The sequence below is a fragment of the Pelobates fuscus genome, chromosome 7 (assembly GCF_036172605.1).
Source record: "Pelobates fuscus isolate aPelFus1 chromosome 7, aPelFus1.pri, whole genome shotgun sequence".
Classification (NCBI taxonomy): domain Eukaryota; kingdom Metazoa; phylum Chordata; class Amphibia; order Anura; family Pelobatidae; genus Pelobates; species Pelobates fuscus.
In genome coordinates this window covers 2,590,992-2,614,264 of record NC_086323.1, presented here as the reverse complement: position 1 = coordinate 2,614,264, position 23,273 = coordinate 2,590,992, and the positions used below count along the sequence as shown (strand labels likewise).

At 49.7% G+C, this 23,273-nt stretch overlaps 1 pseudogene; it reads left to right on the top strand.

Moving 5' to 3' along the window:
- The window catches only part of LOC134568644 (atrial natriuretic peptide receptor 1-like), a 203,956-nt pseudogene extending 180,952 nt beyond the window's left edge, over positions 1–23,004 (top strand).
- Positions 23,005–23,273: the final 269 nt, after the last annotated feature.

Here is a 23,273-nt window from a genome sequence, read left to right as displayed (position 1 = left end):
CAATGCCATCCATGAGTTAAACTGAAAAACAAAATATTTAATCTTTGTGATACTTAAATAGAATTTGCATAATAATTTGGAACAGGGTGTAGATTTAACTAAGTAAATCGTACATGTCAAACTCAAATCTGGAATTTTATCGTTACGTATTAAAGTTCTTTTGCCCATACCTTTTGCCCTCTTTATTTACAGGCCTGCCAGTATATTCGGTTTCGGCACACTACAACCGAATTTAGCTAATAACACAATCTACGCTTACTCGGCTAATTTCCCTGACCACAATTATATATATATATATACACACACACACACGCACACACACACACACTTAACCACTTTTTTGCATGAAAAGTAATTCCCCTATATTATATATAATTACTAAACGATGTATGCCAAGTGAGTGCCTGAATACCCAGAGGACAGACATGTAGAATACATATAGGTAATGAGACTAGAAGAGACCTGGTGAACATAAGTAACAAATTATGATCTGCTCAAAGCTGACAAGTATAACCGATGCTGTGTGAGCCGAAATAAGTTGCAAATATGAAAAACTATGTATTATACATTAAAATGTAGGGTGACTAACTGAATTGCACATAATAAAATGGATATGGCCGAATGAGGGCAGAACACTGACTGAACGGCAAATGCCACCCTAGCTATTTATGATTGAAAACTTTGCTTTCATAGTGAAACTCGCTGTGGCAAACGTGCCAATGCCATGAGCTCCTTGATGAGCCTGCTAGCTAGCCTCCTGCCCAAGGACCATGGGCCATATACAAAGACCCTGTTCAGAAGTTAAATCTAACCAGCCGCCATTAGCATGCCACTAGTGTTTGATTCCATTCGAATGAAGGGAAAGTGCTGAACCAGGAGTACCCAGGGAGAGCTGCTAGAAACATAGAATGTGACGGCAGATAAGAACCATTCAGCCCATCTAGTCTGCCCAATTTTCTAAATACTTTCATTGGGCAGGCTAGAAGGGTTGAATGGTTCTTATCTGCCGTCACTTTCTATGTTTCTAGCAGATCTCCCTGGGTGCCCCTGGTTCAGCACTTTCCCTTCATTCGAATGGAATAGAACATTAGCTCCCTGGCGGCTGTAAGCATGCAGAAACCCATGGATTGTCCTCAGTGGTACTTAGCCGTGATCGTTATGGAACTAAATTTGTCATGAGGACTTCGTGGGTCCCAGTTCACATCAGCAGGGCCGCGAATGTTATAGAACTGTGTTCGGCATGAGGTGACTATGCGACTCACAGACAACTTGGTCCGGAGTTTTGAGCGACTTTGAAACACACCAGGAGAGCGCTGTTTGGAGGGAAGGTGTCTGAGAATAAGGGGAACAAATGCTAACCAGCACCCAGGTGGAGCACCCCATATTGCGGCCACAGGAGCCCCCGAAAGTTGACCGGCCAAAGCACCAAACACCCTGGAACTATTTTGGACATAGGACCATGTCTATGGCTAGTCAGAACTTTAACATGGTGGCATTTCCCTTACACTGCATGGATCGGAGCGCTGTTTGGAGAACTTGGGTGCCTGATCAAGGCTATTTGGGGATGTATTTTTTGTGGGGTTATTGTATATTTTTATGATTTTGTTTTGTATTTTTATGTTTTATATTTTGATGCTTGCCTCTGTTCCTGGGAGATAATTAGCTTACCGGTCTTTCATGCAATTATCTCCCAGGCAAAGAGATCATTGAGAGGGGCTTGCATTGTATTGTGTGGAGACGCCCTGATGGGGGTTGTGTATATAAGCAGGCAACTTGACCATAATAAACCAGTTCATTTGTACCCTTAATCAATCTAGGCTGATGTTTGGGGTAGCTCAGAGTTATAATCACTATTTCACTTCGGGACCTGGGAGACTTCAACCTATATTCAGTTGGAGTATAGGGTATCTGTTTCACTCGCCATATCCGAATGAGGGACAAATACAGTAAGCAGAATACATGAACCGAATCGAGGTATCTGTCAGAGTTTTTCTGCTGTTTTAAACCGCAACCCTTCCTCTCTCTGTGCCTGACTGGTCCTGCAAGGATCCCCAGCGGCAGTATGTATCCCAGGGAGCTGAAGGTGCCGTCCTTCCTCCCCAGCGGCAGTGTGTGTCCCAGGGAGCTGAAGGTGCCGTCCTTCCTCCCCAGCGGCAGTGTGTATCCCAGGGAGCTGAAGGTGCCGTCCTTCCTCCCCAGTGGCAGTGTGTATCCCAGGGAGCTGAAGGTGCCGTCCTTCTCCCCAGCGGCAGTGTGTATCCCAGGGAGCCAAAGGTGCCGTCCTTCCTCCCCAGCAGCAGTGTGTGTTACAGGGAGCTGAAGGTGCTGTCCTTCCTCCCCAGCGGCAGAGAGTTGCAGGGAGCCGAAGGTGCCGTCCTTCCTCCCCAGCGGCCGTGTGTGGTACAGGGAGCTGAAGGTGCCGTCCTTCCTCCCCAGCGGCAGTGTGTACCCCAGGGAGCTGAAGGTGCCGTCCTTCCTCCCCAGCGGCAGTGTGTATCCCAGGGAGCTGAAGGTGCTGTCCTTCCTCCCCAGCGGCAGTGTGTGTTACAGGGAGCTGAAGGTGCTGTCCTTCCTCCCCAGCGGCAGTGTGTGTTACAGGGAGCTGAAGGTGCTGTCCTTCCTCCCCAGCGGCAGTGTGTGTTACAGGGAGCTGAAGGTGCTGTCCTTCCTCCCCAGCGGCAGTGTGTACCCCAGGGAGCTGAAGGTGCTGTCCTTCCTCCCCAGCGGCAGTGTGTGTTACAGGGAGCTGAAGGTGCTGTCCTTCCTCCCCAGCGGCAGTGTGTGTTACAGGGAGCTGAAGGTGCTGTCCTTCCTCCACAGCGGCAGTGTGTGTTACAGGGAGCTGAAGGTGCTGTCCTTCCTCCCCAGCGGCAGTGTGTACCCCAGGGAGCTGAAGGTGCAATCCTTCCTCCCCAGCGGCAGTGTGTGTTACAGGGAGCTGAAGGTGCTGTCCTTCCTCCCCAGCGGCAGTGTGTACCCCAGGGAGCTGAAGGTGCCATCCTTCCTCCCCAGCGGCAGTGTGTGTTACAGGGAGGTGAAGGTGCCGTCCTTCCTCCCCAGCGGCAGTGTGTACCCCAGGAGCTGAAGGTGCCATCCTTCCTCCCCAGCGGCAGTGTGTGTTACAGGGAGCTGAAGGTGCCATCCTTCCTCCCCAGCGGCAGTGTGTGTTACAGGGAGCTGAAGGTGTCGTCCTTCCTCCCCAGCGGCAGAGTGTGTTACAGGGAGCTGAAGGTGCTGTCCTTCCTCCCCAGCGGCAGTGTGTGTTACAGGGAGCTGAAGGTGCCGTCCTTCCTCCCCAGCGGCAGTGTGTGTTACAGGGAGCTGAAGGTGCCGTCCTTCCTCCCCAGCGGCCGTGTGTTTTACAGGGAGCTGAAGGTGCCGTCCTTCCTCCCCAGCGGCAGAGTGTCCTGCAGGGAGCAGAGACAGTCAGTCTCGCACCCCAGCAGCAGGACAAAATATTGAAAGGAACCTGCTACCCCCTCTCCCCAGCAGCTGAAAGTGTTCCAGGGAAAGGAGTCAGTGACCACCTCTCCCCAGCGGCAGCTTAATTCACAAAGTGGAGACCCTATTCTCCCAGATAGGGCAGATGAGGCAGTTGGTCTCGCCCCACAACAGCAGGACAATATATTGAAAGTGGAGACAGTTGTGGCGAAACCAACCTCGCCACTGGGCCCTGGAGAAGCCTGTTTGCTAGCCTCCTACCTGCTGACTATGGCCCCATGGTTATTTGGGGCATATTGTACTTTATATTGCTGCTACTGGCCCTTTTAAAATCATCGATGGACATATTGGGACTTTTTGGGATTGCGTGCGAAACCGACCTCGCCACGTGTCCTTGGAGGGGGCTGATTGCCCGCCTCTTGCCTTTGGACTATGGACCAGACTTTATGGGAATGTGATACCCCAGATAGCTATACCATGGAGCCTATTCATATAATGAAAGACTATGGGAAAGACTTTAGCTCCATGGCAATTGTACTGTGTGAGTAGGATCTGCGCGCTATTCGGTAGTTTTGTGCGCGCAGATCCCAGCTATCTGGGGATAGGTGAAATGTTTGTGTGTTATGTGTAAAAGGTGAATTTATGTATTTTAAAGTGTTTTACTGTCTTTGTGCTCCCATGTGCTCAATGGAGTCTGTCTCTGTGCTGGGAGATAATTGGATTACCGGTCTGAGCTGGAAAGCTAGGGGTTTTAAAAGATACTTTACTAACTTTTGAACCCCTGGTCTGATCCATGCCATTTTTTAATATGTTGTTCCCCTGAATGGATTGATTGTGGATATGTAATTTTGTGTGAATGTTATGTATGGTTTTGAAGTTATAAATATTGTGTAAAAAGTATATTTTAAACTGTATGAATAATGGGATTATGTGTCACACTAAGGGGAGGGGATGTGTGGGAGGTAACATCTATGTCATTGGTCATTTTATGCCTCCCCCTGGGTGTGGCCTGTATGTGTACTCTTGTAATAAAAGCCAGGCTGGATGTGCCAGTTGAGAGTTCCTGTTTTAACCCTCAAAGTGAAGTGTCGTCTCATTATTGGGGGAAGGATTTATTGCATGCTGTTCCAGTTTGACTGCTAGGAGTGCAAACCTATTCGTATGGTTCCTATTCAACTGTCTACAGCATTCAGAGGCTTGAGAGGATTTATATGCTTCTCAGATTCGGTGATTGTGGTGTCTGCCAGAGTGCTTGGAGTCCTCAGAAAACGCTAGGAGCATCCTTTAACGGAGGTACCCAGTCGGGGTGCCAGGCGATCCGTTACAACAGTCGGTCCCCCCTCCACCAGTGGAGAGAGAGAGTCAGGGAGAGGAGCTTGTCACCCCCTCTCCCCAGCAACAGAAAGTGGGTAAGGGAGAGGAACTTGTTACCTCCTCTCCCCAGCAGCAGCCTAGCCCACCAGTGCAGATGGGACCGTGGTCTCTGCATATGCCTCCCAGGGGCAAGGGATGGTCAGCCCTGTCCCCCGACAGCAGGGAGGTTCATCCAAACGGGAGACGGCCTGTCATGCCCTCCAGCAGCAGTACCGAGTTCAAAGTGGGGAGCCTACTACGCCAGTCCCTCTACTGGGCTCCAACCAGGCTACTCCCATGGTAGCGCTGGCAGAAGGGCAGAGTACCGCTGGTCTCTGCCCACTCAGCACTAGTACCCCCCACAGCCGAGGTGGAGCTCCTGGACATGGACAAGCTACCCACTACCCCAGGGGTAGTAACTTTTTCTTGTGGGTGGGTTATACTGCGGATTCTGTTTTGTGGGTGGGTTGCTGGACTAACCAGGGCACTGACCGGCAGGAGGTCCGATACCCTGTTAGTCTGGTGGGTAAAGGGGAGAAATGTGGAGGAACCAGCCCCGCCACTTGTGTCTGGAGAGGACTGCTTGCCAGCCTCTTGCCCTGTGATTATGGTCCCTGGGAGGTTTTGAAATAGCAGATTTGGGCATAATGGATTTTTGTTATGCTGCTGCTGGCCCTTTAACTCCCAGAGAAAGGGTTTGTACTTTTAAATTGGCACTTCGAATGCCGTCGAAGTGCCGAAGTAGTCGAAGTGGCCGCCATTCGAAAAACGAACACGTGGCGGCGGCCATCTTGGTTCATTCCATGCGTTCAGCGGTATGTGTAGTCAAATTCATGGAACTGAAATTGGCTACACAGTTTTGCGAACACCGCTGAGTCTTACCTTCTCCCACGGTGATTTTGCAGCCGCAGAGACTAAGTCCCGTTCGAAGATTCAAACACTCATTTGAATGGGATTTAGTCATTTTTTCAGCCTGAAATAGACCGACCGCACAGCCCAAATCTATGGAACTGTTTTGGGCAGGAAAATGTGCTTGCGGTCGGTCATAAAGGACTTCCATCTAACTTTTTAACCCCTGAACCGATTGCCCTGATTTTTGAGTATGTGTTTATTTCTCGTATGCTGATTATGAAAATGTATGTTTTATGTTTGTGACATGTATATTTTAGAAGTTATAAATATTGTGTAAAAACTGTATTCCTCTGCCTGTGATAATGAGATTACCCATTGTGTTCAGTAATCATATCACAGGCAAAGGGGAGGATTTTGTATGTGAGTGTCTGTGTGTATTGTACGGATTGATTGGTTGTTCTGTAAAACCCTGTGGGCTGTACTATGTTTGTGGATTGGGAATAAAAGAGACTGTATGTGCCAGTACAGTCAGATTCTGCTTAACCCTCAAAACGAAGTGTCATCTCGTTATTAGGGGAATTGGATTGCCTGCTGACTGCCAGGAGTGTAAACCTTTCATATGGTTTTTCCTGTTCAGCTGTTTCCAGGATTCGTGTAGTTTTCAGTTCGGGAGATTGGTGCTTACAGTAGCTGCCTGTGCATCTGGAAAGGGGAATATCGCCTAAACGTTTAACCTCTGGTGAGCAAAACGGTCCGTTACTATATATATATATATATATGATCCAAGTATATATATATTTTTTTACACTTATTTAATTTAATTTTATTTGATTTCCAGCCAGCAGGGGGACTAACTGTAATGACAGGCAATGCAGCAGCCAGCTAACCCGGCCATGTGATTGTGAGGTCCTCACAAGAACCTCACTCTCACATGGCCGGGGGCCCCCAGGAGGAAGGACGGGCCGCAGGGGCTCCCTGGGAGTCCCCCCAACCGCGATCGCCGGCGTGGGATCGCCAGCGACCGGGTAAGTAAGAAAAAAACGGAGGGCGTACTATTACGCCCGGCAGCGTTTAGAGCCGCTTAAAATAGGGCGTAATAGTATGCCCTCCGGTCTTAAAGGGTTAAGCAGCAAGTTCCAGTACCTCCTTGCCCTTGCGTGGTTTCCCAGGAGACTTTGTTTCCTGTGTGTTCCTGGTTCCTGACTTCTGGCCTTGTTCCTGACGTTGCTCTCTGTTCTCCTGATCCTGACTCGTCTGACTTCCCGCTCTGGTGCCTGACCCCTGCTTGTCTCCTGGATTTTGCTTTTGGATTTTCTCATTTGTTGCTATTCATAATAAAGGTGTTTTGCATCTACGTTCTGTCTCTGTCTGGTTCCTGGTCCCTAACAGTGTCACTGTGATGCTATGTTTGATTGAAATAGGCTGAATTTGTGTTAGTAGTGAAACTCGCCATATCCAAATGAGGGCCGGATACAGTAAGCAGAATAAATTAACCGAATGGAGGTATCACTGTGATGCTATGTATGATTGATCATCTGAGGTATTCAGGAAGACAAAAAAAAAAATTAAGATTTGTTTGATTTTAATTATTCACCTAATTAAAATGGCAGACTTCGTTCAGTGTAATAGTTGCTATGCATTTGTTTCACGTTCCACTTTTTGGAGATTTGGATGCTGTCTAATCTGTAGACAGTTCTCTATCTTGCGGCAGGAGATTGTATTTTTGAAGTCTGAGATTTGTAAATTATCTGGTAAACAAACTCAGGCTGGAACTGCTGCAAAGCCACTGCCGCAGAGACATACTAGGAATGGCAGATGGATCACTGTAGGATCTGGTAGACTTAGAGATGTGGATAAAAGGCACATTGCACAGTCTGTTGCTCTACATAATTCATTTTCTGCACTTTCAGAGTGTAATGGTGTTATGGAGACAGGCTCAGGCACCAGGTATAGTGGTGTTATGGAGACAGGCACTGAGGGTAGTGGTGTTGTGGAGACAGGCACTGAGGGTAGTGGTGTTTTGGAGACAGGCTCAAGCATTGGTGGTAGTGGTGCTGTGGAGACAGGCTCAGGCACTGAGGGTAGTAGTGTTGTGGAGACAGGCTTGGAGACTATGGTGAAGCCTAATAGAAAGCAGTTGTTTTGGGGGGATTCTATCATAAGTGATGTGGAGCTGGACAATAGTAGTCTTGTGAGATGTCTTCCCGGAGCTACTACTCAGAGACAGGAGACGTATCTGTAATATTGTTAAGCGAGCAAAGCAGGAAGGGGAATTGGATGTACGTGTCCATCTAGGGACAAATTACTTGTCTTGCAATGAGGTTTCAGAGGTTAAGGAAGTTTTTAGTGTTTTTGCCAATGATATACAGCAGGTTGCTTCCACACTGTCATTCTCTGAAGTTCTGCCTTTGCATAACACTCAGAACGACAGGCGGATGCGTATTAGGGACTTTAACTTGTGGCTTGGTGAATGGTGTCGGGAGCAAGGATTTGGCTTTATTGCTCATGGTGGCTCTGTTTGGAATGGAAATAAACTGTACAAAAAAAGATGGTTTGCATCTTTCTCAAAAAGGAACAAATGTTCTCAGTGAGCAGTTCAGAGGTTTTGCTAGGATGTATTTAAACTAGGAGGGGGGGCAAAGGGGTGATAAAACATCAATCCAATTGCCCCCCAAAACAAGGACAGAAGGTGCCTGTAGCAAGTGTGTTAACAAATGATAAGCTTAGAGTCATGTCTACAAATGCTCGCAGTTTAGGGAATAAGATCCATGAACTTGTGGCAATATTGGCAACTGATAGTGTAGATTTAGTCGCTGTTACTGAGACATGGTATGACGAGAAAAATGACTGGGACATAGCAATACCAGGGTACTCTTTATATAGAAAAGACAGGGAAGGCAAGAAAGGGGGAGGGGTGGCCTTGTATGTGAGGGATAGCATAAAATCTAGCCTAATAAAGGTTAGTGAGGCGAACATAGAGTCTGTTTGGGTTACGTTAGAATTTGGTAATCACACAGTAACTCGTGTAGGTGTGATTTATAGGCCCCCAGGACAAATTGAAGAGTTAGATAATCTACTAGTTGAAGAAATAGCTAAAATGACAATGAAGGGGGAAGTTATCATCATGGGTGACTTTAATCTTCCTGATGTGAATTGGAAAACAAAAATAGCTGCTTGTGCCAGGAGCACACATATTCTAAACTCCCTACTGGGATTGTCTCGAAAACAAGTCGTTGAGGAGCCAACTCGTAAAGAGGCCATACTAGATTTGGTGTTAACAAATGGAGATTTGGTATCCGATATTACTGTAGGTGAAAGTTTAGGATCCAGTGATCATCAGTCAGTGTGGTTTAATATAAGAACAGTGACTGAGTCACACCACACAAAAACAAAAGTTTTAGCCTTCAGAAAAACAGACTTTTCTAAAATTAGAATATGTGTAAAGGAGTCATTATCAGACTGGAGCAATTTAAATGGAGTCCAAGAGAAATGGGATTATTTAAAAGTTGCACTGCTGAAGGCAACAGAAAATTGCATTAGGCTCGTCAGTAAAAGCAAAAAATTCAAGAAACCACTGTGGTACTCCACAGATGTGGCCAAAATAGTAAATAACAAAAAGTTAGCATTTAGTAATTATAAAAAAAAACCAGAGTGAGGAAGACAGAATGACCTATAAGATTAGGCAGAAAGAGGCAAAGCAAGTTATACGGTCTTTTAAATCACACACAGAAGAGAAAATAGCACAGTCAGTAAAAAAAAGGAGACAAAACATTTTTTTAGATCCATAACTGATAAAAGGTAAGTAAAACAAGGATTAGTTAGATTAAGAACAAAATAAGGAAGGTATATAGAAGAGGATAAAAGTCTAGCTGACTGCCTCAATTAATATTTTTGTTCAGCATTTACAGATGAAAATGAAGGAAAGGGGCCTCAGTTAGGAAAAATGACTAATGGAACAGCAATATTAAATCCCAATATCACCGCTGGTAAAAGAAAGTAATTCAAGAAAAGCGCTGAATGAAAGCAATATCCCAAATCCCCCAGTAACCGGACGAAACAGTTCTGGGAGTCAACTGAGGTTTTTATTCACAGGTTCCAGTATTTATGTGGTTCCCCACGCAAGGGGTTTCCTTAATCACTTTGAACTGAACTGAACATACAGGACATTTTTCCCACCATGCACTGCTGTACAAGAGGGATACTCCCACAGAATATCCTGTTAAGTGGATTATCCCTCCGTACAGCAGAACCGGGCTTTTTATTTAAAAATATGTAACAGGCAAATTATTTGTGCTATTGGACCGAATGACATATAGGTAGATAGCTGGGATCTGAGCGCATACTTCGCGAGATTACCGCTCAGATCCCAGCACGATGAGCCGAACGCCACACAAAATGCATGGTTTGAGAGAAAGTACCGAAAGACCGGTGTTCCCGAACGGTCTGGAAGTCCAGCGGTGTTCGTGCCGTCGAGTAGACGATTTTAGTTCCAGGCACTCGACGACCGAACACAGCTGGGCTAAAAGTGAATCCAAGATGGCCGCCACCACGTGGTCGGTTTCCGAATGGCGGCCACCCCGCAAATCAATTAACTGGGGAACGATACAATGTTGCAATCTGTAATGGGAGCCACACGACCTCCTGTGTGTGGTCTCCCATTCGGTACTTTGTTTGTTTCACGAACAGTGTTGCAAGTCACTTCGTGAAACTACCATATGAATGCTAGCGGCTTTCGTGCCACTAGCATACGAATGCCCTCCATCACCTTTTTTAAGCAAACACATGAAACAACATCTTTCTAGGACAACCATTAGATATAAAGGAATAGTCTGAAGTGGCTAGGTTTGCCACAATGACAAATTAGTCATTTGTTACAAGTGAGTTTACAGAGGAAGAGGTTCTATTTCAGCTGTCAGAAGTAAAGACAAATAAGTCAATGGGACCTGATAGAATACACCCAAGGTTATTAAAAGAGCTTAGTGGTGTACTAGAAAAACCATTAACAGATTTATTTAACCATTCATTGTTAACATGAGTAGTCCCAGAAGATTGGAAGTTAGCGAATGTTGTGCCCATTCACAAGAATGTTAATAGGGAGGAGTCGGGCAACTATAGGCCAGTAAGCCTTACTTCAGTAGTGGGGAAAGTGATGGAAACCATGTTAAAGGATAGGATTGTTGAACATCTAAAAACACATGGATTTCAAGATCAGAGACAACATGGGTTTACTTCAGGGAGATCATGCCAAACTAATCTTATTGATTTTTTTGATTGGTTGAAATAATAGATCAGGGTGGTGCAGTAGACATTGCTTACCTGGATTTCAGTAAGGCTTTTGACATTGTTGCACATAGAAGGCTTATCAATAAACTGCAATCTTTGTGTTTGGATTCCAATATTGTTGAATGGGTAAGGCAGTGGCTGAGTGACAGACAACAGAGGGTTGTAGTCAACGGAGTATATTCAAAGCATGGGCTTGTCACCAGTGGGGTACCTCAGGGATTTGTACTTGGACCCATTCTCTTTAATGTTTTTATTAGGGATATTGCAGAAGGTCTTGATGGTAAGGTGTGTCTTTTTGCTGATGATACTAAGATATGTAACAGGGTTGATGTCCCAGGAGGGATAAGCCAAATGGCAAATGATTTAGGTAAACTAGAAAAATGGTCAGAGTTGTGGAAACTGACATTTAATGTGGATAAGTGCAAGATAATGCATCTTGGACGTAAAACCCAAGGGCAGAGTACAGAATATTTGATAGAGTCCTAATCTCAACATCTGAGGAAAGGGATTTAGGGGTGATTATTTCTGAGGACTTAAAGGTAGGCAGACAATGTAATAGAGCAGCAGGAAATGCTAGCAGAATGCTTGGTTGTATAGGGAGAGGTATTAGCAGTAGAAAGAGGGAAGTGCTCATGCCATTGTACAGAACACTGGTGAGACCTCACTTGGAGTATTGTACGCAGTACTGGAGAGCGTATCTCCAGAAGGATATTGATACTTTAGAGAGAGTTCAGAGAAGGGCTACTAAACTGGTTCATGGATTACAGGATAAAACTTACCAGGAAAGGTTAAAGGATCTTAACATGTATAGCTTGGAGGAAAGACGAGACAGGGGGATATGATAGAAACATTTAAATACATAAAGGGAATCAACACAGTAAGGGAGGAGATTATATTTAAAAGAAGAAAAACTATCTGCCGTCACATTATATGTTTCTATGATTAAAATAGGCTGAATTTGCTTTAGTAGTGAAACTCGCCATATAGGAATGAGGGCAGAATACAGTAAGCAGAAAGGCCCAGAGGAGGCGGGCTGAAAGCTAGCCGGATAGGAGGCATGTGTGGGTGTGGTGGGTGTAGGTGTCATAATTGGGTGTGTCAATTAGAATAAGGGTTGGGTGTGGTCATTTATATAGAAGTCATTTTGTCTCCCTTACCTCAGCCATCTTAGATTTAACGGCGTGGTAACATCTCTGCATCCTCCTGTGCTACCACTGCTTGTCTCACGGCCAAGGGCATGGATATTGATGCTATCCTCGCTGCCCTCAGGGCTGAGGCCCTTCAAGATGGTGGACGGCACCTGCAGTCACAGCTAGCACGCCTGCAGGGTGCTGCCTCTGTGGCTGCTCCTTCTGTTAGCAGCCATGTTAATCAGGGTGCTGTTCCTGTGACTGCTCCCTCTCCTGGCGGCCATGAGACTCAGCGCCGCGGGCGGAGCAGCTTCCCGCGCTACCCATACCTCCTCCCACGTGTCCACACGCCGGATGAGTGCCGGCCATGCCGCATCGCGGCTACCACCCCGGTCTCGCGGGCTCGGCGGAGGTCGGCCGCGAGATCTCAACATCTCCCTGCTCAGCGGGCACCAATCACCCGGTCGGCCTTGGCGGGTTCCACAGTGGCGCAAGGGCGGACGGCCCTCTCTCCAGGACGGGTAAGTAGGCCGCAGGTCGGCAGGGCTGTCTCCAGGGGGGTGGGGGGTTCTGGGGCACGGGCCAGGGACCTTGCTCCCTCCAAATCACTGTACAGCCCCCCCCCCTGCTCTGCCTTCCCACTCTGCCTCCCCTGGTGCTGCTCCTGTCCCTGTGCCTGCTACTCTGGCTGCTGTTTCTGTCCCTGGGGCTGCTGTCTCACACTCACCCCACCCTGTATCTGCCCCACCACTTCTCCCTTCCACCTCAACTGCCCCCATCATGGCTGGGGCCCTGGCAGGGTCCCCTGGGCCTGCTCCTCCTAATTTCCCTGTCTCACCTGCTAGCCCACTTGTGGCTGGTACCCAGGTTGCCCCCCCTGGCCCCTTAATTACCACGTTGCCCCCAATCTATCCTGCCACTCATCTGGGACCCTCTCCTACCGGTTTCCTTTCCACAGGGGTGGGTGGGCTGGGGTCTATCTCACCTGTGTTGTCTTCGCAGATCACCCCTGGTAGGCTCACGGTTCGTTTCTCTGACGTTGCGGCTGGTGCAGTCCCTCCTGCGGTCGCAGCTCCAGCAGGGCCATCACAGTCTAGCAGCCAGGGTGTGGCTTCACAGACGGCTTCGCATGCGGTTCCTGCAAGTGAGTATAGTGCGGTACAGGGTTTAGGGTCGGGGGGTATTAGTGGAGTCACCCCTGAATGGGATTCATTGCTACACACTATGCAACAGTTTCTACACTCCCTGGAAAAATCCCCCTCCCCTGGGGCTATCCACACCTCGATCTTAGATAACCAACTTAGGACGGGTTTGGCGTCTAGCGGAGGGTCAGGTTCCACACCTTCTACTTCGGCCGTCGCGGGAGGGCCTATTGTCCCCTTAATAACCTCGCCCTCTGCAAGGGAGCTTGAGACCCCCGCGGGGTCATCAGTGACCTCCGCTGCGGTCCAGGACCTGGGGGACGCACCTGCAGCACACGGGGCGGCCTACATGTGTTGGTCAGGCCCCCTGGGCCTCCATTTGACAGTCGAGTTGCGTACAAAAATTGAGAAAGGAGAATTTGTCGAGATCTTTTCACTACTCCCTATGGAGGACCTGCCTCGGGCTGATCCCGCGGCTAAGGAGTCTGAAAAGGAAAAAGAGAAGTTTCGGTATCGGAAGATACCGAAAACTTTTGGGAACTGGATCAGGGCTTTTTCGATCCTGGCTAGCGTCATAGGAGAAAAGACCCCCAATAAATGCTCTTCTCTTTTTTGCTACCAGGATATGATCTGGAACGCGTGTCGGGTTTATGGCGGATTGGGCTGGTGGCGTTACGACGAACAGTTCCGCCAGCGTTTAGCCGTGCGCCCTTCCCTGAGTTGGGATCAGATGGATATCGGTTTGTGGCTGGCCATCATGACCCGCCCGGCTTCACATCAGGGAGGCCTTTCGTCCTTTCTTGGGGGGGCCGGCGCTGGGTCCTCACCCTCCGTGTCGGCCAGTCAGCGTAGAACAGGTTGCTGTTGGCAGTTTAACAACTGCCAATGTAAGTTCGGAGCAGGTTGTCGCTTCAAGCACGAATGCTCTGGTTGCGGCGGGTCCCACCCCGCCTCCAAGTGTTTTAAACGAGGTAAGTTCGGGGAAAGGGGGGATGCCATGGGCGCTAAGGGCGAAGACGCCGGTGGACGTCGTCGCGATGCAACCGTGGCTAAAACGTTATAGAAACAAAAAGGCGGCTGCCTTGCTACTGGATGGCTTTACATCTGGTTTTTGGATCCCCCATCGGGCTCGATCGGCATCGGGTTTGTGTCGGAACCTGCGTTCTGTTGCTGAACACCCGGAGGTTGTGAAGGACAAGCTGGCTAAAGAAGTGGCTTTAGGCCGCATGGCTGGCCCGTTTCGTGACCCACCCCTTCCGAACCTTCGTGTTTCGCCACTAGGCGTTGTACCCAAGAGAGAGCCTGGAAAATTTAGGTTGATTCATCATCTCTCGCACCCCCAAGGGGGTTCCGTGAATGATGACATTGCGGCGGAGCTATGTCGGGTTTCGTACACCTCGTTCGATGCAGCGGTTCGTATGGTTCGGGCCGCGGGCCCTGGTGCACTGATGGCGAAAACCGACATCGAGTCGGCTTTTCGCCTCCTGCCGGTTCACCCGGAGTGTCATCATTTGCTAGGCTGTTCCTTTGAAGGGTGATTTTACGTGGATATGTGCCTCCCGATGGGTTGTGCTATATCCTGTTTTTATTTTGAATGTTTTAGCTCCTTCCTGGAATGGGTAGTGAGGACTGAGTCCGGTTATGACTCGGTGCTTCACTATTTGGATGATTTCCTTTGTGTGGGTCCTGCGAACTCCGCGATATGCTCGCATGTTTTGCAATCAATAGCCGACGTGGCCTGTGGGTTCGGCGTGCCGCTGGCGCCCGACAAAACGGTGGGCCCGTCCACGTGCTTGAGCTTTCTTGGGATAGAGATCGATTCGGTTACGGGGGAATGTCGGCTCCCGGATGACAAATTAGAGGACCTGCGTAGGGCGGTGCAGGAGGCGAGCTCCCTCCGAAAAATTACTTTACAGCGGCTTCAATCCCTCCTTGGCAAGTTGAATTTTGCCTGTCGGATTATGCCAATGGGACGAGTGTTTAACCGGCGACTAGCGGCCGCCACGGCTGGCATCGTTAAATCATTCCATTTTATCCGTTTAACCAAGGTGCTCAAGGAGGACTTGGCAGTATGGATGGTTTTCTTACACGGGTATAATAGCAGGTCCTATTGGCAGCAACCGGAGGTGTTGAATTCAGTGCTTCACCTGTTCACTGACGCTGCCGGAGCTTCGGGTTTTGGGGCTATCTTGGGGACACAATGGTGCGCAGAACCTTGGCCTGAGGCCTGGATTGCTGCTGGCCTTAACAAGAACATGGCCCTCCTGGAACTCTTCCCCATCGTGGTGGCAGTTCATTTGTGGGGTAGAGAGTTCAAGGACCGGCGAGTCGTTTTCCATTGTGATAATTTAGGAGTGGTTCAGGCCATTAATAATCTAACGGTCTCCTTCCCTCCGGTGGTCAGGCTCTTGCGGCGTCTGGTTTTACGTTGCTTGTCTTTGAACGTGTCGTGCCGCGCTGTGCACATTCCGGGTGAATACCACGGCTGACGCTCTCTCTCGTTTCCAATGGCAGGTGTTTCGATCGGCTGCTCCGGAAGCGGATCTGGAAGGTCTCCCCTGTCCCACGGAACTTTGGTCCCTTGGGCTGAACGAATAAGAGAGTGGATTCGGTCGTCGGTGTCCGAGGCAACATGGGCCCGGTATGGTAAGGCTTGGGGGGATTGGGTCGCGCTTGAGCATGATTGCGGTGGGTTCAGGGTCTGTTACGCTTGCTCTGGTTCTGGGAGGCTAGCGGGTGTTCCCCGGCCACTGTTTCAGGGAAGCTATCGGGCCTTGGTTTTTGGTTTAACTTGACCCAGGTGCCGATGTGACAAAGCACTTCATGGTGAAGCTTACGATGCGCGGTTGGCGTAAAGGCCCGCGGGTGCGGGATGCTCGGAGGCCGGTTTCGGGCGCGCTCCTGTTAGGGATCGCCTCGGTGCTACCGCAGATCTGTTTTTCGGCTTCGGAGTCTAGATTGTTTTTGGTGGCTTTTACTTTCGCCTTTTTTGGGGCCCTTCGGGTCGGGGAACTGGTGAGCCCTAGCAGGGGGACCCCTGGAGGGCTGTTATTGCAGGATGTATTTGTCACGGGCGATTCGGTGCAATTTTTGGCAGGGGTACGTGGGTTACCCTTCGTGCCATTCCGGATTCGGCGGTTTGCCCCGTCTCAGCATACCTAGCTTACAGTTCCGGGCACTCAGTTTTCTCGGGCCCGCTGTTAACTCATGAAGATGGGTTCTACTTGTCTCGATTTCAATTTCTTAGGGTATTTCGCATCACCCTTGATCGGCTGGGGATCCCTAGCAAGGATTTTGGGGGTCATTCCTTCCGCATTGGGGCCGCAACGGAGGCCTCTCGGCTGGGTTTCTCGGATCAGGCTATTCAGAGGATTGGCAGGTGGGAATCGGGGAGGTTTCGGTCCTATGTACGGCCCACGCGGCTAATAGGTTCCCCCCTTGTGTTTTCTCCACAGGGCCCGGCCGTAGGATCTGGCTGATTGGGCATTCGTACGTCTACTGGGCTCACCAGCGGGCTGGGGTACGCCCGGGTGGGACACGCCTTGGAATTCCTCGGGAGCTGGCGGAGGTCCGTTGGTTTGGTTTCCGGGGCATGAGATGGGGCCAGCTCTTGCCGGAGGTCGTGCAGTTGGCCACTTTCCTTGGGGCACCAGATGTGTTGGTGATTCATTTGGGCGGCAACGATCTGGGGGCGCTGCCTGCATGGGGTTTGGGGGAGATAATTAGGCGGGATTTAGCGCGCTTGCGTGTATTGTTTCCGCAGCTTTGTTTAGTCTGGTCGGGGATAGTTTCCAGGAACTATTGGGGGCACGCGCGCGATCAGGGGGCTATTGAGCGATGCAGGATAAAGATTAACAAAAGGGTAGCAAAATTCGTGCTCGGAGTCGGTGGCATTGCGGTGCGTCACCGAATATTTGAACGAGATGCGGCGATCTATTTTCGCCCGGACGGGGTCCACCTGACCGACGTGGGGTTGGATTTCTTCAACCTGGCTTTGCAGGATGCGCTGGAACAGGCCATGGCATTAGTTGGGGGTCGCGCCCGCTGATTTAGGCTTATATGCAGCTGGCGCTTGTGGCGGGTATGGTCCTTGCCGAACCTGTTGGGAAAGGTGTATACTGGACGAAGGAATGCTGGGTCTGGTCCCTCCCCTAACCTCGGGCAATGGTTTGGTATTTGGGCATGCCCTCCGTGCCAGGAAAGGCGGCCAGGGGTTGGCATGGGGAATTGGTGGGCCAAGGTGAAGGCCAATTAGCTTGGACGAGGGGGGAGGGCAGGTGCCCTGGAAAGAGGTACTCCAAGGTTATTAAGGTTCGGTTGGCAAGGACGGGTTGTTGAGTTAAATATATACATTCTTTTATACATGATTTGAATTGGTTTTAATTAATTAATTATATATATGAATAAAGCTGTGGCCTGTTTTATACCACATTTATGTTTCTTGTCTTAATTGGGGAAGGGAAAAGGCGGGGGCGGGGTGGGTGGTACGGTTTGGTAATATTAGTGGGCACCACACATTAGCCACTACCTGCATACAAGGCCGAGAGGAGGCGGGCTGAAAGCTAGCCGGATAGGAGGCATGTGTGGGTGTGGTGGGTGTAGGTGTCATAATTGGGTGTGTCAATTAGAATAAGGGTTGGGTGTGGTCATTTATATAGAAGTCATTTTGTCTCCCTTACCTCAGCCATCTTAGAGTTAACGGCGTGGTAACATATCCCTCCCTTTGTTATTACTTTGTTATCCTATTCTGTCTTACTAATGGTTTTTTCTTGTCACAGCTGGCGGGTATGGTCCTTGCCGAACCTGTTGGGAAAGGTGTATACTGGACGAAGGAATGCTGGGTCTGGTCCCTCCCCTAACCTCGGGCAATGGTTTGGTATTTGGGCGTGCCCTCCGTGCCAGGAAAGGCGGCCAGGGGTTGGCATGGGGAATTGGTGGGCCAAGGTGAAGGCCAATTAGCTTGGACGAGGGGGGAGGGCAGGTGCCCTGGAAAGAGGTACTCCAAGGTTATTAAGGTTCGGTTGGCAAGGACGGGTTGTTGAGTTAAATATATACATTCTTTTATACATGATTTGAATTGGTTTTAATTAATTAATTATATATATATATGAATAAAGCTGTGGCCTGTTTTATACCACATTTATGTTTCTTGTCTTAATTGGGGAAGGGAAAAGGCGGGGGCGGGGTGGGTGGTACGGTTTGGTAATATTAGTGGGCACCACACATTAGCCACTACCTGCACACATGTATGAACCGAATCGAGGTATCACTGTGGTGCTATGTATGAATACAGACTGAACTGCAAATGCCCCCCTAGTTAGTGAAAGGCTGAACATGGGGCGAATACATGTTGAATGTCAGTTATAGTGCCGCCCACCGTGGGCTCCACTAACAAGCTTACTGTTTTGTAGTAACAAATGCGCGAACAACATGAAATCCGCGGCTGGGCCCCATGAGCTTTGATGGAGATGGCTGTTTTTGTTTTTTAACTAGAGTGAGGTAAAATGAATACTCGCGTGGGCCAGGCGCAGCGGTCCCCCAGGAGCTTCGAGGGAGGCGGCTGTTTACTAGAGTGAGGTCAAATTAATACTAGCCTGGGCCACACTAGGCCAGGACCAGCTTGTTTGGAGTTTAGGCAGTTTGTGTTGATGACCTTTGAACTGGAAGTAGATGGTTCTGTACTCAACCAAAACAGTCTCAGCCCAGAGGCAAGGGAGGTCTGTGTATTTATAGGCTGGGTAACTCCTCCCTCAACTACAGGATACAGCATGCCAGTGCCAGGATACAGCGTGCCAGTGCCAGGATACAGCGTGCCAGGATACAGCGTGCCAGTACCAGGATACAGTGTGCCAGGATACAGCGTGCCAGTGCCAGGATACAGCGTGCCAGTGCCAGGATACAGCGCGTCAGTGCCAGGATACAGCGCGTCAGTGCCAGGATACAGCGCGTCAGTGCCAGGATACAGCGTGTCAGTGCCAGGATACAGCGCGTCAGTGCCAGGATACAGCGCGTCAGTGCCAGGATACAGCGTGTCAGTGCCAGGATACAGCGAGTCAGTACCCACATGCTCCGCCTTTGTACATATATATGTTTATTCAACTTTTATTCAGTTTTTGCAATGTTTTGTGGATTTCGTTATGAAAGTATTGCTGCATTATTAGTGTATTACACTACTAACTGCGGTTATTGATAATGGTGATTTCATTTACAGGGCCAGTTGTTGCTGGAGTGGTTGGGACTAAAATGCCTCGTTACTGCTTGTTTGGAGACACTGTGAATACAGCTTCCAGAATGGAGTCTACAAGTCAAGGTACGGACCTGTCTAAGAAACATATTAATGGCACTTCCATTCACTGATATTCAGACTGTGAGTACACGTATAATGAATTAAGGTATAAACATGCTCCAGGAAACAGTAAAACCATACAGCGTGCCAGTACCAGGATACAGCGTGCCAGTACCAGGATACAGCGTGCCAGTACCAGGATACAGCGCGTCAGTACTAGGATACAGCGTGCCAGGATACAGCGTGCCAGTACCAGGATACAACGCGTCAGTACCAGGATACAGCGCATCAGTACCAGGATACAGCGCATCAGTACCAGGATACAGCGCATCAGTACCAGGATACAGCGTGCCAGGATACAGCGTGCCAGGATACAGCGCGCCAGTGCCAGGATACAGCGCGTCAGTGCCAGGATACAGCGCGTCAGTGCCAGGATACAGCGCGCCAGTACCAGGATACAGCGCGCCAGTACCAGTATACAGCGCGCCAGTACCAGTATACAGCGTGCCAGTACCAGTATACAGCGTGCCAGGATACAGCGCGCCAGTGCGTTAGTGCCAGGATACAGCGCGCCAGTGCCAGGATACAGCGCGCCAGTGCCAGGATACAGCGCGCCAGTGCCAGGATACAGCGCGCCAGTGCCAGGATACAGCGCGCCAGTGTCAGGATACAGCGTGCCAGTACCAGGATACAGCGTGCTAGTGCCAGGATACAGCGTGCCAGTACCAGGATACAGCGCGTCAGTACCAGGATACAGCGTGCTAGTGCCAGGATACAGCGTGCCAGTGCCAGGATACAGCGTGCCAGTGCCAGGATACAGCGCGCCAGTGCCAGGATACAGCGCGCCAGTGCCAGGATACAGCGCGCCAGTGCCAGGATACAGCGCGTCAGTGCCAGGATACAGCGCGTCAGTGCCAGGATACAGCGCGTCAGTACCAGGATACAGCGCGTCAGTACCAGGATACAGCGCGCCAGTACCAGGATACAGCGCACCAGTACCAGGATACAGCGCGCCAGTACCAGGATACAGCGCGCCAGTACCAGGATACAGCGCGCCAGTACCAGGATACAGCGCGTCAGTACCAGGATACAGCGTGCCAGTGCCAGGATACAGCGCGTCAGTACCAGGATACAGCGTGCCAGTGCCAGGATACAGCGCTTCAGTGCCAGGATACAGCGCGTCAGTACTAGGATACAGTGTGTCAGTACTAGGATACAGTGTGTCAGTGCCAGGATACAGCGTGCCAGTGCCAGGATACAGTGTGCCAGTGCCAGGATACAGTGTGTCAGTGCTAGGATACAGTGTGTCAGTGCTAGGATACAGTGTGTCAGTACGTGTCAGTGCCAGGATACAGCACGTCAGTGCCAGGATACTGTGTCAGTGCCAGGATACAGCGCGTCAGTACCAGGATACAGCGCGTCAGTACCAGGATACAGCGCGTCAGTACCACTTTTTTTTACAGCAGGAGCACCGTTCCCGTTGCTCCTGCAGGCACTCAAATGCCCCCCCGTTTTCCACCTGTCATGGGAGAGCCACCTGATGGACGCCCCCTGGCGGGCGCCTGTCTCCCTGTCAGATGCGGCATGGGAGCTGTGTTCTCTCTGCTCCTTCGCATGCCGTTTGCTGATGCTGGGAGCAGGAATATGACGCCATGTTTGTGTGTCTGTGAGTGTGTGTGTCTGTGAGTGTATCTGAGTATGTGTTTGTGTCTGAGTGTCTGTGTGTGTGAGTGCGTGTGTTTCTGTGTGTGTATGTGTGCACCTGTCGTTTATATATGCATACGAGTGTGTATTATTTGGGGCGGGGAAGGGGGCTGGATTTTGGGTGAGTTCCCACACTTTATTCCCCAGGACTTGACCCCTGGCTAGGATACAGCGTGTCAGTACAGTCCGTTGCGATTTAAACTTTTCTATACTTTGTATCAGCTCTGAAAATCCAGTGCAGTTCCAGTGCAGCTGACCTGCTGAAAGAGATGGGCGGTTACATCCTGAGCTGCCGTGGTACACTGGATGTCAAGGTAAGTCTTTTTTCTCTGCATTTCTTGCTCTGTTTGAACTCAAAGTCATCAACACACAAATTACAACCTGAGAGAAAAATTAACAGGAGTTTAAAAATACACGCATTTATCTGCTAGAAACACCCATTGACCGTTATATTCTACACCAGACACACAGACACACACACACAAAAAACAATTCAAAGCCCTGTACTTTCTCCACTTTTTGTCACTTGTGGCGGACCGCCTGGTACCCCGACTGGGTACCTCCAAACATGCTCCCTAGCTATTGCCAGGACACCATCAGCACTTCAGCCCGTAGCCACAGCAGCTTGGCCGGGGTCTCTATGTCATGGCTTACCTTAGTTGGGAGTCCGGTAGGCAGAGATTTATGCTCACTCTTGCAATTAAACACAGGTGGTCAGGTAAGAATTCACCTGGCCTCTTAGTCTGTGCACGGGGGCTGTGCAGAATGTTGCTCCAAGTCGCAGTACAGGTAAGGACACAAGCAGGAGAATCGTCAAGGGTAAGCCAAAGTCAGAGGATGCCAGAAGTCAGGATACACAATGCGAATAAGCCAAGGTCAGGAGCCAGGAACAAACGATCTGGAAACTCAAAAGCAGGAACCAGACAGCATAACCAGAGTCAATGATCTGACACTGTCCTCAGGGGTAGGCAGTGTCTTATACCTGTCTAATTAGGCATCTGTTTCAGGTGGACTGAGATGATAGGAGCAGCCACAGGTAACACCCAGCCCCAGTGCTGGAGACAAGGCAGGAATAAACATCAGACTGAAGACCTGGAGAGTGGCTCTGAGGCAGGAATTCTGGGGCAACCACGTCTGGATGTCACAGCGAGAACCGTGACACTCTACGTCACTTCCCTCCCTGTAACAGGGTCCTGGATCCAGCTTCTAGTGATTACAGCTCTCCTGCAGAGAGTATAGCTGTATAGCTGGTACAACCAAACACTAGTCGAGACTGAGTGAAGGGTGTAAAGCAAGCATGTCAAACTCGCGGGCCGTATGTGGCCCACAATGAATATGTTTGCGGCCCATCGTGCCTAATTGACCCGGCCGGGAGGAGAGGGAGCTCAGTCTTCCTGCTACTCACTGCTCCCTCGCGCTCGCCCTCTGTAGTGATGCCGGAATATGATGTCATTCTGGCACCCAGCAACACTAAACTGCACACGCGAGGGAACAGTGAGGAGCAGGAAGACTGAGCTCCCAAGAGAAGATCCCCACTGGACCCCAGGGAGAGGCCCCACACCAGCTTCCGAAGGTAGGGAGCAATAAAGAAAATGATGGGAGTGTGTGCAAGAATGTGGAAATGTGTGTGTGTGTCTGTCAGTGTGTGTGTCTCTATCAGAGAGTGAGTGTGTGTGTCTCTCAGTGAGTGTGTGTTGGTCAGTGTTACGATGTCCGCGGCTGGACAGTGGAGGACCTGGAGGTGCAAGGAGGCATGCAACACTTTTTGACGTGAAGTCAACGTGCTCCACTTTCACAGGTTTTCAAGGAGTAGCGGGAGGATCATATTTGGCACAGGGTGCAGACGGCATCATTGGGGGTATACCAGAGGCTGGACTCCAGAATCGCATACTGGCAGCAGCAATGTGAGTGGAGTCTGCTTGTTGGCTAATATTGTGGGAGGGGGGGGGGGGTTCTCTCTTTTTTTTAAACATAGAAACATAGAATGTGACGGCAGATAAGAACCATTCGGCCCATCTAGTCTGCCCAATTTTCGAAATACTTTTATTAGTCCCTGGCCTTATCTTATAGTTAGGATAGCCT